The sequence below is a fragment of the Halichoeres trimaculatus genome, unplaced genomic scaffold (assembly GCF_033239565.1).
Source record: "Halichoeres trimaculatus isolate MK-OKI-2021-1 unplaced genomic scaffold, fHalTri1.1 fHalTri1_scaffold_20, whole genome shotgun sequence".
NCBI classification, from domain to species: Eukaryota; Metazoa; Chordata; class Actinopteri; order Labriformes; family Labridae; genus Halichoeres; species Halichoeres trimaculatus.
Window position 1 is genome coordinate 12,851,627 of NW_027437198.1, and position 17,752 is coordinate 12,869,378.

Here is a 17,752-nt window from a genome sequence, read left to right on the forward strand (position 1 = left end):
AGCTAACACAGCCCTTTACTACCTGAGGAGTAAATTCATAATGACAGGCTTGTTAGCTAGAAAGTGCTGAATGCTAACATTAGCTACTATCAGGCTGTGGGTAGCGAAAGATCAACAATGCTGTTTTACGTTGAGTTTTTACTCAATATGACAGACAAAGCTAGTGTTAGCACTTAGCCACTTTCTACCTAAGTGTTAGCTGTGACTTTAGTTCCTCTTTTTTATTTTCAGACCATGTCTGTAGGACTAAAAGATGGAATTAGCATTAGCAAACACCAGCTTGGTTTTGACTGACAGCCAACATCCCTGTTTTTGTCCACTTTTTGTCCACTGTTTCTCACTTTCCTTCATCTGTTTCTTTCATTAACTTTCTGTTTTTGCCTTTGTTGTGTGTAATCAACACTGTTAAGTCACACTTCCACATAAATCCTCCACAGACATCCCTACACATGCATTAACACTGGCGTTAGTGAGCACAGACAACATTAAATACCTCTGAATCACAATCTGGTGTCACTTCCACAGCAGTGAGCAGAGACAATGGCAGCGTGACGAATGCCGGACTGAACGTCTGAAAGCCGACACACCTGTGGAGTGAAAAGAGTGAGAGCAACACGAAGCAGGTCAGTGACAGAAAACAAAGACAGGATTTGTTTTTGTGGACTTCCAGTGTGTCTTTGTGCCAGTTAAAAAGGGAGAGTATTTCTATGGAGGGTGAAATATTTACACTGTGCAGCAGCTGGGGCTAACAGACGGCTTCTCAAACATGAGGTGTAGAGCTCCTGCTCATCCAAAGGTCAGGTTGAGCTTTAACCTTCAGACCACAAATTACAGATGTGCATTGACTTTGTTTGGCTAATTCAACATGTTCACACAGCAGGAGTTTTCTTTAAGCTATACAATGTGGGAGCTAAATGCTGCAGAACCGTGAAGTTTCCATACATATTTCTGCAGTACGAACTGCTCATGTAAACTTGTTTTTTGCAGCTTGCAGAAGAAACACGGGTCTTTCTGAGCCTTCCTGGGTGGAGCAGGTGTTTGTGCTTCACACACAAAGAAACACACGTGCCGCCTGCAGCTGAATTCTCACTTGTGTTCTCACTCACTCTCACAAACTATGTGATTAATTTTAAACTGCGTGCAGCAGTGTGGGTCAGGAGTACAGAGAGGTGTCAGATATACAGTCCAACACTGACCCTGTTATTGACTATCCTCTAAGTTTAGAGATCTATGTGATGAACTAACTCATGATTTTCACTGATTTACAGAAACTTTAAGATCATGGTTCAAGTTCAGAGAGCTCTTTGTCCTTAAGAGCCCTTATCTTGGGTTACGTAAGCTCTCAGAGTGTACGGATATATGTTTTTCCTGTCCGGTGTAATTTAAAGAGTAGAGGTCATGAAACAGGCTGCTTTTATCACATCAAAGTTTCCTGTTTTTCCATCCATTTCATATATTTCCTCCATGCATCATGCTAAAGATTTTCCCCTGAATGCTTGTTTCCTGGAGAGGATGATCTGCTGGAATTAAACTGTTAAACAGCTTTTTCCATCCACAGACTTTTAGAACATGGACACAGTCTCTGTGATGTCACCTGAACACTGGCGGTCACCATGACTTTTGATCTAAGGACAGGCAGAAGTGGAGCTGAGGCGATCTTTTCCCACCCTAATTATGCAAATAAATGCATAACTTTTGCCCTGAAAGCATTAAAAAAACTTTAATAAAGGTCCCATATTATACAAAATTCACTTTATTAAGTATTTTTGTGAAATTTGTGGGTCTTTGGCTTTCCTTCCAGCCCACAAAATGTGACATTTAATGACCAAACCTGTACTTAGTAGTGCTTGTGAATGTAAAATCCTGACCTAAAACAAGCTGTTTGGAATTTTAGGATTTGCCGACGTCAGCGATTCCCTTTTATGACCAATCAGGAGCAAGTCTGACCTGATTGGTCCACCGGAGCAGATACCTCCAAACCCCCTCCCCGCCAAAGTTGAAGGGCCATCGCTGCTTTGTTTTTGGCTGTAAACAGCCACATAGTTCCATACACAAGCTTCCAATCCCGGAAGAAGACAAGACTAAGTGGCTAGAGTTCATTTATCAAGGAAATGTGCCAGCTAGACTCTGTAAAACTGTGCATGTGTGTGCTAGTCACTTCACGGCCGGCTGCTTTTCCAACTTTGGACAGTACAACAGAGGGCTAGCCAATAGACTGGTCCTGAATCCAGGCGCATTACCAACCATCCGTCGACAAACCTCGGACCCTGGAAATGTGAGTATTTTAAATGCTGTGTGCTGAGGAGCAGATGTAAGAGCTTTTCCTCAGTGTCCCCCCTGTCTCTGTGTTCGCTTCAGGATGCTAACTTTAGCTGCGGTTAGCCTGTTGTTTTAGCCTGTAATGTTACGGTAAACAAGCTTCTCTGTTTTCTAAACATTGTGCACTTGGAGCTCGTGGCGCTGCTCTTAATGACGCGGAAGAGCAGCGGTGGCTCATTTACATATGAAGGCCACGCCCACTAAATCAGACTGTTCTGAACAGAGGGGCTATGAGAGCCTGGAAACAATGCTGCTGTGCTTAATTTATTGGCCTTTTGGACCAAAACATGTTACTACCATTTCATGAAGACATCAGTGATCCGTATTAAACTGCAGAAAAGGAGCATAATATGGGACCTTTAAAAAAGATAACCCCCTTTAGTGCATGTGCAATTAAACCTGCAATCTACAAGCCCACACTTGTTTGTTAAACCAGGCTGTAAACATGTTTGTTTCTTCTGTAGAAATAGAAATCTTAATATGAGACTCTCTAGGACTTCCTTTGCTCTTGATGCCAGCCTCTAGTGGACACTCAAGAAACTGCAGTTTTTGTATTTGCTTTGTTTTCCCCCCTGTGTTTCTTTCCAGGGGATGTGTATTATTTTCCCTTATTCATTATTTGTTGTAGCCATGGAAATTGGTGTTTCATAACCCCATAAAAACCCCTTACAGGAGCTTTAGGTTATGACATCCATTCAATTTTAAGACGCTCAGGTGTGCAAAATCCATGAACCCCCTCAACCTCCCCTCACTGTCCAAACAAAGTGTTAATGGTGAAGGAATTAATAAGTGGATTCACATCTTTGTGGCATAATCTTTCCACAGCAGGAGCCATAACGTCTGTTTTCACTGTGTGGGAGAATTCCTGCGCCCTTGTTCGGCTACTTGTTCAGTTTTCCTGGTCCTGCGTTCCTTTCCCTCTCCCTCTCCCTCTTAGGCAACTCCACGGTCTGCTCTAAGGTGGGTGTGTTTATTTGTTTTCCCATGACTTCACTGTTTTCAGACGCGGTCGCTCTGTTTTGAAGGGATGTCAACATCTGGACAACAAGTTGCATCACGGCAGGAAATCTGGGCCTCCTCCAGGCCTATTAATAGCTGGAGAATGATGAGTGGATGTTAACATGGTGTTTGCTTTGGAAAGAGAAAACAAGCAGGCATTAAACTAATCAAACAAAGGGAGACTGAGCAGGAATGTAGCTTGATTTAAGGAGACAGTAATGATGTTTTTCCTGGTTCCGTTCTGTTTGTGCACGGGAGGATGCAAACAGCTCCTGAGTGCTTATCGCTGGCTTTGATAGATTTCTGATGTCCAAACAGATTCAAGGCCACAGAAAGCACAGCAGTAGGAAGCATTCATGATCTTCAAAGTAGATAATAGTTTTTCTTTTTGAGGTACTTGTCAATTTTTTATTTTTATGTGATGTCACACTTTCGGACCTGCCCCCTTAGGCCCCACTTACACAACATTTCATCCAAAAACGTCCAAAAGTAAGCATGCCGGGCCTGTAGATGGCGCCATAACTGTCTTGTCCAGAAGCCGCTTTTGGTTGATTTTCACCGAAGTAAAGTTGGGCCAATTATCTGATGTATTGGTGAATACTTAGAGCAGAAGTGGAGCAACGGATGTACATTTTGTTGAAAGACAATCAGCAGATTCAGCAGATTGAGCAGCACAACACGGTAGTTTGCGTCAATCCTAACAATGATACTGTTGTTCTGTTGTATACATGAAGCGCAAAGCAAAGTGTGATGTCATTGTTTCCACTGAAAACGCTGGCTTACTGTTGACATGGCAATGGCGGCGGCAGTGTTTCAAAAAGATTCCACTCCGGAGGCCGTTTGCCTTGCGTCCGCCTTTCAGAGGACTGGACACCATGAACTGCTCATGCAGAGCTGCGGCTAACACTCCTCATATTATCTGCAACATAATTTAACAATAACGAGAGAGGCCCAAAATGTATGATAGGGAAATCTTAAAAGCCACCAATCTAAAAATGTGAAGTTTATGTAAAAGTACTAAAAAACTGCAGTTCCTTGAATGTCCACTTGAGGCTGGCTGCAGAAACATCAGAAACCACACACACACCCATTCAAAAAAGCTGATCTTTACAGCAGAAACAAACATCCACACAGCCAGATTAAAAAAACACCTTGGGTCTAAATATCTCATTTCCATATCAATTCACTAACTTGACTGACAGGTGGGCACGCTGTAGCTGTCTGCAAAGAGGCTACAGGCCCACCTCTTACTTCATGCTAACTCAGATCTTGGTAGGTTGAGTTCGCAATGGCCCCTGTTGACAATGGGCTTCAAAAACTTTATCAGAAACAAACGGGTGATGTCCGTGAAACATATTATACAGTTTTCCAGAGACAACCCAAAGCTTCAATAAAGCAAGTTGGGGGCTTTGTTTTGGTGAACAAGGGGCAACATCCAGTCAGTAAAAATGAAGCCTATGTGGAAGTGCTAAAAGTTGCTGTTCATCTAGAATCAGCTTGAGGCTGGCTGCATAAAGACCAGAAGTCACGTACACCCAGCTATAAAAGCTGACTTTTATGGCATAAAAACCATATTTACAGCCGTGTTCCAAAAATGGCTTGGGTCTAAAACGCTGATTTCACTATCGGCACACACTGTATGGTGAATTATTTTTTTTTCTATTGATGTGGTTTAGAAGTTATTCGAATCATTTGATTTTCTAATCAGAGGCACAGCTCAGGTCACGTGACCGCGGGGCGCCCTGAAGCTGCTTGAAGAAAAACTCACCGCCAGCGTCATAGAAAATGTGGCTGCGTCCGCGGATTGGCTTCATTTCACGGTTTCGGGAACAGACTGGTGACGTTGCGGATGCTACTTCCATGTTTTATACAGTCTATGGTGTAAACCTTGAGGCTGAAACGCAACAATACTTTTGCGAAATCACAATACTGTTTAGTTATTTTCATATATTACATTTTGCCACTCATCACCTTGACATGCTGAATCCGAGTTATGTTAAATTGCCTCCAAATAATGACTAAAGCAGCATACCACTGTTCGGTTAACCACACTGAAGTTCTCACTTTGCAGAACATTTCAGTAAAGTTTAGACCTTAAATTACTCACACAACTCAAAATAACCTCCACCCAGGACCCGGTTTTAACCTTCACCGCCCACGCCTTCTTTCCCTGTGTCCTGTAACTCCTCTGCTGTTCTGGTTCAACTCATAAAGACCGCAACGTCTCGAGCATTTTCCAGTGAGATTCTTACAACTGCAGATGAAAGAGGAGAAGGGAAATGGAGCTGCTGGAACGCCTTGCTCTGCATTTTCACAGGAAGTCATTATTTACTAGTTGTGTTCTGCGTACGGGGGCTGGAATAGTGTGGGTGTCTCCTGACCTGTGAGATGTTTGAGCCGATAAATTTGATCCCAAAAATCCCCTCATGACAGAAACAGGGAATAAATGTTCCTCGAGCTGAGAGCAAACCTAAAAAAACAGGGGTTTAACAGCCCAGATTCCTCCCTGCTTAGTGTTTGTAGTTTTCCACTTGTATAGTAATTACCACAGCATTGTTTCAACAAGTGATAGCGCTGACATGCCCTCTGTGTCCACAGACAGATCCAGCTATCTAAATGACTGCCTGAGTCCTCGTAGAGCGGAGCAGGATTCCTCAGCCCATTGTTTGGGGGACAGTCCATGGCCTTGATGTGGGCTCAGGGAGCAGATAAAAAGCCAGCAGAGGGATGTGTGTTTGCTCACTGCTCCTCAGGAAACACATGGGCTCGCTGAGCACTGATGAGGGCTCTTCATTTCCTCTGATGACGCAGGAGAGAAGGGCAGGTACGTACCGTAAACCAGTGTCCCTGCAGACTTAAGAGCAGAGGTCGTATAAAGTGATGCACTCAGTGAGAAATTCCCAAGGAGTTTCCAGAATTTTTTAATGTCAATTTAAGACTCGAATGGCAATGAATGCATGGAGGCGTGAGGTCAACCAGAAGGAAAGAGCATCCTTAAAAAGCTCACAAACAGCCAGAGTGAAGGTCATTTTCAGTAAATGCTGTCAATGAGATTTTTGCAGCATTATTTCCTCCTTCATTATTAATCGACTTTTCTTTTGTCTCTGAAAACACTGTCATAAGCATGAACTCTGCGTGCACCCTGCAGCTCTCATGTTTAATTTCTAGTTTCACATTCACCTCTCACTTTTCATTTTCAACAAAAAGAAGAATTAAAAATAAACCAAACTCTGTTAACTACAAATCTAACAAAAATCAAGTTCTTCAGTGAATAAATGCAGTTCAAATAATCAAAAAGTAGTGTTAATTCTTTGTTTTGCTGGTTCGGTTCATTAGCAGTGCTAGCTCACTTTACTTCTCCTCTATGTCTATGTCCTACAACCACTGCTGCTCTTGCTCTCTTGTTGAAGCCAGCCTGCTGATATTTTTACATTTCAGGCAGACTACTAGCCTTAAAAAAAAGCTCTAAATTGAATTATGATGTATCGTTTTGCATCCCTTTTATGCAGATCAATGCATACTCGAGTGCTCTTAACACCATGAAATACCAACGAACAGGCGGCATTTTCCAGAAACAGGAGTGAAAGACTGCATACCCATAACCTCCCTCTACACACACACACACACACACACACACACACACACACACATAACACACACACACACACACACACACACACACACACACACACACACACACACACACACACACACACACACACACACACACACACACACACACACACACACACACACAGACTGGGCCCCTTATCATAGTTGTCATCAAACACTCATATCCTTACATTGTCCCAGAGGAAAGCCGACCTCCCAGCTGTAGATATTAACTCAATCCAGCCCTCATGTTTCCCTCCCCCCTCTAAGAACAGGGCACAGAGTGATACCCTGCCCTCTGAAAAGTCATTTTTCAGCCTGAAACAAGAGGACATGAAGATCCTCCAAAGTCTCCAAAGTGGGATCACATCCCCTTCCCAGTTGGCGATCCCCACCTCTCACCTTTGCACACTCCTGTCCTTAGACTTTGGATGCAGCTGTGGCCTTGTGTGACGTCTTGGGTTAATGGAGGGGTTGTGGGGTCAGTTTAAGGCACAGACGGGGGTGTTTTGATAGGCCCAGGGCCAGGTCTGAGGAAAACACTTGTTAGCACAATAGACGAGCAAGACAGTCTTTTCTGTCCCTCTTTGTTTTTTTACCATCGTTTCCTCAAAATGATCCTCTCCAACACAAAATAAAAAAGGATCTGTGGTGTGAGCCCTGAGGAATCCTTTATCACTGGTATCTTTAACATCCTCAATGAAAGATAATAGCATCGTCTTTCACCAGCCTGAATCAACAAAAAAAAATCTGTTTGTTTTTCTGAATTGGCTCTAGTCTGAGCAGATCAAATCAGAAATAAACTGAGCAACCTTTAATTATACATCAGAGGGCTCAGAATGTATGTTTTCCTTATCTGACGTTATCCCATGACCTCTGGAGGAGAATGTCTGCATTTCTTTACCCTGTCCTTAAAAGGACATACACGTCTCCTATGGAAAGATAAGCAGGTTTACACACACACACACACACACACACACACACACACAGACACACACACACACACACACACACACACACACACACACACACACACTAAGCCCTGTGAACTCTTCTGAGGCCTGTGGTGAGTTGTTGGTGTCAGGTCAGCTGATAGCGGTGTCACACAGACATCTTTAGCTGGAAACAGTCAGGGCCACAGTCAGCTGCATCAGTGTTACAGACTCTGTTTGCTCTATGGCTCAGACAAGATACAGTTTTTAGGGCGACTGTTTAAGTGCTAAAGTTTGAAACTTACTGTTTAAACTATTTCCAGTTTTGATACATTGGTTAGCTTAACGTGGCAATGTCATTTCTAATTAAGATATCTGCCTGAATTTGAAATGTGTCAAGAAACCCATTTAAACTCTTTAATTCGATTGATCTGTCTTGGTTGTATGACCACTTCATGCTGAGGTCTCTCACAGTGAATACACTACTATTAACTGACTAGCATGTAGCTACTTCATCCGTATATTTGCATTGCTAGCTAACTGTCTTATGTTCTGTATCAGTAAAATCAACAAGGGGTGGAAGAAGTTAGCATTGTCAGGGAGCTAGCTATCTTAATTTGTTACTTTGGGGGACTGCACTAAGTGTTGTAGCCTTAGGCTAGTATTCTCAGCTAATTTGCTGTAATTTAAGATAACTATACTTTATTAGCTCATTCTATAAGCTAATAAAGAAGTAGAATTTCAAGATGACTTTAAGTCCTTCTTTCACTTTTTCACTTCACTTTCAAGCTGATTGTTAAAACAGCTAGCTTGCTACTTTTAGCTTGCTCAGACACAGGCTTTTTTATGTATTTACAGATTGTTTTGGCTATTTCATGTTTTTATCGGCTGACTTTGAAGCAGTCTGAGTTTGCTTTCAAACTATGGGAGGTAACAGACAATAAAATAACTAGCTAACTATGTTCTAGGCTACCTCCGCTTATTAGCTATAATGTAAGATAGCTAGCCTTTATTACCTTATCTTTTCTGGTCATCGTTTAAAAGTAAAATTTACAAGATAATGGTTAGCTTATCTTTAGCTTTACATTTACTAATAATGTGTGATTTCTTTTTTTTTCAAGCTCTCTGGACTGTGAATTCACCATTTTTGACTAGCTTGTACCTTGGATTTTACCTAACACTATTTGATATTTGTCACTCATATTCAGTGTTTTGGTTTAATCTTTTAGCCATTATTGTGCATTTAGCTAACTTTAGATATGAAACTACAATTTTTACCTATTTTACTTTTTTTCATGTATTAATTTTTTTCTTACTGTTTGAATTAGATATTGTCAGGAAAGAATTTAACTGAATATGCACAACGTTATCTCCCTGTCATAACACTGATTTATGACTTAAGCCAACAGTTTATCAGTTTTTTCCAGACTTGAGCTAACTTAGCCTAAAGTAATGAGCTATTTAAGACAGAGGAGGTATGCAGGTCTTTGCTCCTCCATTAAACTGACAGCCTACATTACTGACTGATGATACTAAACACAGCATGTGATCTCTGATAAGATAAGTCAGCTAACTGCAAACAAACCATGTTTCTGCTCGAGTGCCGGGCCTCTGCCTCCTCTATCACTTCTTCTTCTTCTGTGGTATGTCACAGCTAATCACAAGTCCTCCAACATGTCTGAAGGTATGACTCCCTCACTCCCCTGTGTTGTAAATGTGGGGATTATATTTTAAAATAAACTATATATCATTAATGCTCAGGCAAAGCCTCAGAGATTAGTCCTGCCTCAGCTGACGGGGAAACAATGAAATCTGCACAGAGAACAGAAAACAGAGCAGCAGACTGAAAGGGCATCAAAACACTCACTGAGAATGGATCGCAGCTGCTAATGGCACCAAGAACTGGGCATTATTTCCTTGCAATCTGCTTAATCTTATGGTTTAATGCACACAAAAAACTGCTGGAAAGATATTCAAGCTCCAAAATGCCCACAATGTGTAGTTTAGTCGAGTTTTGCACCTGATGATGACTGAGCTGTTGGCATCTTCACTCTGCGCTTGTGTTGTTGTCATGCAGTCCCTCAGTGAACCAGGCCCTCAGTCTGTGTTTTGATTCTCTTTATCTTTTTCTATCTCGTAAACAGGCACCATACGTCGTCTGAAGATCCATCACACCAGCCGGAGAAAGCACAGGGTAAACATTATCCGACCTAGAAAGTGTCTTTATGTTCTGAGCTGCCAGCCGGGGACTGGAGCGAGGTTTGACCCAGATAAGGGTTTCTGCCTCAGTCATAGCTCGACTCTTTGCCACCAAAGGGTGAAAAGCCTGCCAGTTTGCTCTGTGGTCTGTGGGTGACACTAGCGAGTCACGTTGACCTTCAAACACGTGTAACACCTTTTGTTTGTTTCATTCCTTTGATTCAGAGTGTATGAGTGTCTGCCTCAGTCTGCATGCCAATGTGGTGTCTGAGGACATAAGTGAACAACAGATCAAGTTAAATTACTCCAATAATCAAGGAGAAAAACAAGAATTGGAATCAGAACTTCTTTTTTTTTGCTTCAGTTTTTTAAGTATCTCTCCCAGACAGCCATGTGAGAGGCATGTTTTTAACATGTTGTGTCCTGTGATGTTAAACTGTTTTGTCAAGCAGTGATAGTCTGGGAACCACTATGGCAGGAACGTTTGGACTTGATGGGAGCTGTATGTTTGATTAAAAGCTGAATGTGACCACAGCTGACTCAGATTTTTGCCAAGAAATAAAAGATTAAAACAGTGAGTAAGAAAGGAAACAGGAAGAGGTAAACTACAGCATCCGTATGCTGAGATCTCTCTGGTGCCCCCTAAGTAAAGAAAAAAAAATCCCATTTCTCTCTCTAGTGTTTTAGAAAACTTTTTCGTCAGGCTCTGTCCAAAATACTTTGTTTTAGCTGCTGTCTCATTAAAGTGATACTCCGGGATGGAACAAGTTGGGTCCTATCACAAGGTTTAGGGCAGAAATTACCCCTACAGCAGTGTTTTTGTGCAGCAAAAGCCCACCAAAGACCCCCTCCCTGCTCGTCTACCGGTTTCCTCTGCACTCAGGCAGGGCCAATTTTTACTTGACCAAAAACACAAATAAACGGACTCCCTCCGAAAAACTCTGATATCGGTCTGCATTCACGCTTTATTTAGAGAATTTTCAGCGCGTTACTTTCACACAAAAACACCGGTAAATAAGGCTCTAGTTCTCATCGTGTCTCTTCGTCCTGGCAGACTACCTGCGTTTGTTTATATCTGGCACGCCGCGCGCGCTCGGACTGATACACTAAGCGGCGAGCGTCTTGTAGCCAGCTGTGGCTCTGCAGTGGAGGTAGCGTCGTTTTACGACACGATAGAACTAGAGCCTTATTTAGCGGTGTTTTCGTGTGAAAGTAATGCACTGAAAATTCTCTAAATAAAGCATGAATGCAGACTGATATCAGATTTTTTCGGTGAGAGTCCGTTTATTTGTGTTTTTGGTCCAGTAAAATATGGCCCTGTCTGAGTGCAGAGGAGCAGGGAGGGGGTGTTTGGTGCAAGCGCTCTGGGCTTCTGCTGCACAAAAACACTGCTGTAGGGGTAATTTCTGCCCTAAACCTTGTGATAGGACCCAACTTGTTCCATCCTGGAGTATCACTTTAAGGCTTACTCCTCCACAAACTCCCTTCCCTCTGGTTGGCCTGTCCTCTAGAGGCAGACCTTGGTGTTTGAGGCCCGCACCTCCAACGAGATTCTGAAGTGTTGTCCCCATCATTCCAGCAAGTCTCTTGAAGATTTCTAGAGTGTGGTGCTAACAGAGTGTTTTGATCAGTTTACAGACAGATTCAGGGATTTCTAAAGCATATGAATATGTAGAGGTTTGAAAATCAGCATATTCTCAGTCTGAACACTCTGTTACTTAAGGCGTGCTGTTATTGTTTTGTATATTTTTGGGATGAATCTGAAACTTGTCTTTGCAGAAAATTACTACTCCACATCTGACGGTGCAGGCGTGTTCAAAGGCCCGAGGGCGACTGTGGACGTGTTTCTGTCGGACACTTAAGCGTGGTTATGTGACGAGGTTGCCTCCCTTTCTCGTGGTCTCGTGTGGAAGGGAGGTCACAGACCCACCCTCCCCATTGAAGGCACGGGCTGAGGAGGGGAAAATAACAGGGTGAAGCGTCCTGAGGGGAGCGCTGCAGTGCCACCCTCTAATCACAGTCACCTCAGCCTCATATGGACTCTATACTGTTCAAACTCACACAATGAACCACAAAGTAGCGTGTGTACAGTAACACACACTTTTATTGTTATGTATAGAAAGAAGGGTTTATAGAAGAGAGGGTTTATGCTCCACAGAGTGAGATAGAGAGCTCTGTAACACACTAAAGCCAGGTCACACCAGCATTTACAACAATTAAGCAGCAGATTCTTCTCATTCCAGCACAAACAGTGATTAGTGAGTCACTCATGGAGTCAATCTGAGACAACCTTTGCCTGGAACAACCAATGGATTAACCACACTTTAATCCACAGCAGTAATAAAACAAAAATAAAATCAGACAGCTTATTGACAGGAACATTTCCTCTTTTCAGGGTCTGATTTCACAAACACACCATCTTTTTCTCAAAGCAATCAAAAAATCAAAGACACCACAACATGTGCTGCAGATTCTAACAGATTCACTGTTTTCCACTTTTTTTTATTTCTATTTCCATTTCTTTTTTCTTAAATAGGATTAGAATATCGTACCAGAATAAATATTTGCATGCAAAAGAAAGGGCAGCTTGTTACCAACTATAATTTAAAACTTTTCTTGAAAACTGCTTTATATACTTGAAATTATTGATTTTTGTTTTCTTAAAAATGTAATAACTCTGTTTGGCCCCAATACGCTGTCAAACTGAACAGGGTGAGTATCAGTGAAGAAATATACAACACTGATAAAACCAGAAACAGGAAACGAGGAAGCAGACCTGGAGCAGTTGATGTTCTGTCGGCCGAGCTTGGCCTGGAAGAACACTGTGCTCAGTCTCTGTTAGGTTTTCTGCTTAAAGCTGGTTTTAGAGTAAATCCTGAAAGTCTGACGGTACAGTATTTGATCCCACACACATTCAAACACACTCTTCACTTTTACAACACGCATTCCTCCTGACCACACTTGTTAAATTTGTTCCACATTAACAGCCCGTCCTTCAAAAGTGATGGAAGACAGAGCGCAGACGTTTCATAGACCAGTGAGATGAAAACACTACGCTACGCTCACCGACATGTCGCTGATCTGCGGTCACAGATAAAAACTCGGCATCGACAGACGTGATATACGAGCGCTCAAACTTCTGACGGATTGGATTTATTTGAACTTGTGGTCTGTTTAACTTCCCATTCACATGACTGTTTCTGTAAAGTCAGGGGCTCAAAGAGACGGAAAAAGGACATTCCTGCTTCTCACAAAGCTCCAGTTGCACAAAAGAAAGAATTTGGTGTAGATGTCGTATAGCTGCTGCAGTGTGTGGGGGATTTTGGTATCGTGTGATTGAGGCTTTTCTGCCAAGCACGGAGATTGTAGGAGGCTAAAGATTTCATTCAGTCAGTGTGTGTGTGTGTTCTTAACGTGTGAGGCCTGGATCGATCTGAAGAGTTAAACACATTGTCAGCATCCTCCTTTCTTTCTCCTTGACTGTTAACACGAGCTTCTGTGTTTTTTTTTTCAAGGCTCTCAAACTTTCCAAGACATCAGTTTGACGTCAAAACGACTCCTGTGTTTGAGTTCTGGTCCTGCGTGTGTCGGCTGTAACTCTCCTCTGATCCAGAGGAAGATTTATGGGAACCAGGAGGGCAGCCGGACAATGATCCCCTCTGTTCAATGTCTTCATTGTGCTGTGGACATGTGTGAAGAGGGACACGTATGTGGGGCAAAAACTCAATCCTCTCACTGAGAGGATTAAAAGGTCAGAGGTGACACATGTGCATGGAAGCTAATAAAACAGTCCAACACCATAAAATACTTTCACACCTGAATATTAAAAGCTTTTCTCTGATTAGAGATGAGCTCAACACATCATCTTCTCAGCCAGAGACGTTTTTTTTTTAAATATATTTCTTTAACAGTAAAAGATAATTTAATTTAATTTAATTTAACTTTATTTTATTTTATTTTATTTTATTTCATTTTATTTTACATTATTTTATTTTATTTATTTATTTATTTTTTGCTTTTGAAGCACACAAACTTTTAAACTCTTTGCAACTTAAAAGAATCAAACCTGTTAAAAACACCTTGGTCTTGGAGTCCCGTGACTTGAAGCTTTCATGGCAGGTGACTCCAAACATGGCACTCTCAGTGCATTATGTAAAAGTAATATTTTATATAAAGGTCTAAACACGTTAAACAGTCCCTCTCTGGTTTTGACTGGCCCGTCACGACACGTCGCCCTCTCTCTCCTGAAGCCAGAAGCAATAAAAATTTCATCCTTTAAAAAAAAACAGATTTCTGTGTAACTGACAGATGTTTTAGGAACCAAACAGATAAGAGTTCCCTCCTTTCAGTCTTGTTTTTCTTGGCTCATCAAACATTTGGCAGTAATACGTTGGACACCCTAGCCTTCGTGAAACCGGCTCGTCATAATTGGAATATCTTCGGTCATTTCCAAAGCCAAGTTCACCATTTTTCCCACACATACAAATAAAAGCATTCCAGGTCCAAAGCCAACAGTCAATAAGCTGTCAGAGCTGCTCATAAATCTGTTCCTCTCCAGCTGGAGGCCGTTGTAAATGTTCTCCTGCTGCTCTGTAAACAGTGTAAGTCATTATGGCAACATGCAGGGCCTGTCACAACCTGAAGGCCTTTTGTTACTGTAACTTATTGAGATCTCAGTGTCAGAATGAGGGGCGGGAACGCATTTTACACCAAGATGCACTGAAGAGTGTGTTCACAGACAGAGACAACCTCCAAGTTATGAAGCAACTTCTTAAACATGTTAAAGTCAGATACAAACATAAAACAAGATACATAAAGTAAAAAATGCAAAAAGACATAAAAATAGTTACAGGCAACACGCTGCAATTACAAGTCACAAACGTACAAACTGAGAACAGAAACAGACCCAGTCAAACCAACAAAAGTTCTCCAGGCCTGCAGAAGGCGTCAGGAGTTTTTCTGGGATTTGTTTTTCTGAGGGGTGGGCTCTTCCATCTCTGGGGTGGAGGTCGCCGAGGTGGTTAAAAAGCTCCTCGGTGGCAGGGCTCCGGGGGTGGATGAGATCCACCCAGAGTTCCTTAAGGCCCTGGATGTTGTGGAGCTGTCGAGGTTGACGTGGATATTGGGGGCAGTGCCTCTTGATTGGCAGACCAGGGAAGTGGTCCCTCTTTTTAAGAAGGGGGACCTGAGGGTCTCACACTCCTCAGCCTCCCTGGTAAGGTCTATTGGGGGGTACTGGAGAGGAGGGTCTGTAGGATAGTTGAACCTCGGATCCAGGAGGAGCAATGTGGTTTTCGTCCTGGCCGTGGAACTGTGGATCAGCTCTACACTCTCAGCACGGTCCTCGAGGGTGCACAGGAGTTTGCCCAACCTGTCCACATGTGTTTTGTGGACTTGGAGAAGGCATTTGAATGTGTTCCTTGGTGAGTTCTGTGGGGGGTTTACCAGGGGTATGGGGTGTCGGTCTGCTTGTTACGAGCCGTCCGCATTGACGGCAGTAAGTCGGACTCATTTCTAGTGAGGGTTGGACTCCACCAAGGCTGCCCTTTGTCACCAATTCTGTTCATAACATTTATGGACTGAATTTCTAGGCACAGCCAGGGTGTCGAGGGGGTCCGGTTTGGTGACCTCAGGATTGGATGAGCATCAGCACCTCCAAATCTGTGTCCATGGTCCTCAGCTGGAAAAGGGTGGAGCGCCCTCTCCCCTCGGGCATGAGATCCTGCCCCAAGTGGAGGAGTTTAAGTATCTCGGGGTCTTGTTCACGAGCGAGGGAAGGATGGAGCAAGAGATCAACAGGCGGATCGGTGCGGCGTCTGCAGTAATGCAGACTCTGCACAGGTCTGTCGTGGTGAAGAGGGAGCTGAGCCGGAAGGCGAAGCTCTCTGTTTACCAGTCGATCTTCGTTCCCACCCTTACCTATGGTCATGAGCTTTGGGTAGTGACCGAAAGAACAAGATTGCGGGTACAAGCAGCTGAAATGAGCTTCCTCTGTAGTGTGGCCAGGCTCTCCCTTAGAGATAGGGTGAGAAGCTCGGCTATCCGGGAGGAGCTCAGAGTAGAACCACTGCTCCTCCGCATTGAGAGGAACCAGATGAAGTGGCTCGGGCATCTAATGAGGATCCCTCCCAGACGCCTCCCTGGTGAGGTGTTCAGGGCATGTCCCACCGGGAGGAGACCCCGGGGCAGACCTACCTGGGAACGTCTCAGGATCCCCAGGGAAGAGCTGGATGAAGTTGCTAGGGAGAGGGAAGTCTGGGCTTCCCTGCTTAGGCTGCTGCCCCCGCGACCCGACCCGGGATAAGCAGCAGAAGATGGATGGATGTTTTTCTGAGGAAATAATTTTCAAAAAAGCAGCGACTTCTGACCATGAGACATGACGTGGCAGCAGAAGGGTTAAAAACTGCAGTTTCAGGGCGCTGGTATAACCCAGTGGTCCAGGTTGTGTGCCCCATAAGACAGACTCTTGAGTGGGTGACCTGAGTCCAACTTATGGCACCTTTCCCCCATGTCACTCCCAATTCTCACCCTGTTTCTTACTGTGTCCAAAGGCACAGAAAGCCTAAAAAAAGGAAAAACTCAAATGCTGCAGTTCTTCAAGTGAGTGACCTCGTCCCTTAGATCTCTCTGCTCCAGGCTGTCAATCATTTTGTTATTTAACCATTTGTGAATTTATAGATTTATTTATTTCTATCTTTATTTATTTATTTATTTAACTCTTTAATTTTTAGATGTGGAATCAGAATTAGCACCACCTGCAGGCCTTGAGCCCTTCTGTTGTGATTTTTGGTTTCTGCTGTCTTATTTTCAAAGTTTGTATTTTCTCATTATTGAATATGTTTTTTTTGTGTGTCTATTCTTTCTTTCGATAATCTCTCAGGATGATGCAGTGTTGGCCTTTGCTGAGTTTCCAATCTCTTGATTCCTAATGTCCTGCAGGGTCATCTTCTAACTCCTGTGTGTCTACGTGAGTGAGTTCATACTTCAGGTTTGCTCAGGAGGCAAAGTGGGCAGCTGACCTGGACTTCCCATCATAGAGCCGTCATCCTCAGGAAATAGAAAGGGAAGCTGCTGTGGGTCAGTCAGCGCAGAAACCCATCACTGATCATCATCCCTGTGACAGACTGTAACCCTGCTCACCACACATCAAATGATCTGCTGGCACACACACACACACACAATCACACACACACTCACAGCTCCAACCACCTGTGGTAAAAGTTCAGATGCTATTTGTAGAGCTCAGTTTTCCTCTGTCAGGAGAAATAAAAGATTAAAAAGACAACATCAGTTAAAGTCAGCTGGAAAAACTCCATCCTAAGTGTCACATCAGCAAAACACAGCGGTCACATCTACTTTTTCATCCCTTCTCCACTAAAATAGCATCCAGTGTGCAGCTAAAATCAGTGAGGCAAGAAGAGAATATAGGTGGAAAGAGAAGTTTCATTTCCTTTTGAGTCCAAGTGAGGAAATCCTACATTCATCTTTCAACAAAATGCCATTAAGCTCAGAGACTTGAGCCATGTAAGACTTAAGTCTCATATCATCCGTGTAATGTGACTTTCCTTCAGTGGAAGAGTTTCATGAAGTTACAGGAGAGCAGGATGAAAAACTGAGACCAGCTCTCATCTGTCATCCATCGCATTTCCAGAGCAAACAGTCCTCTTCCAACAAAAATACATGCATAAGAC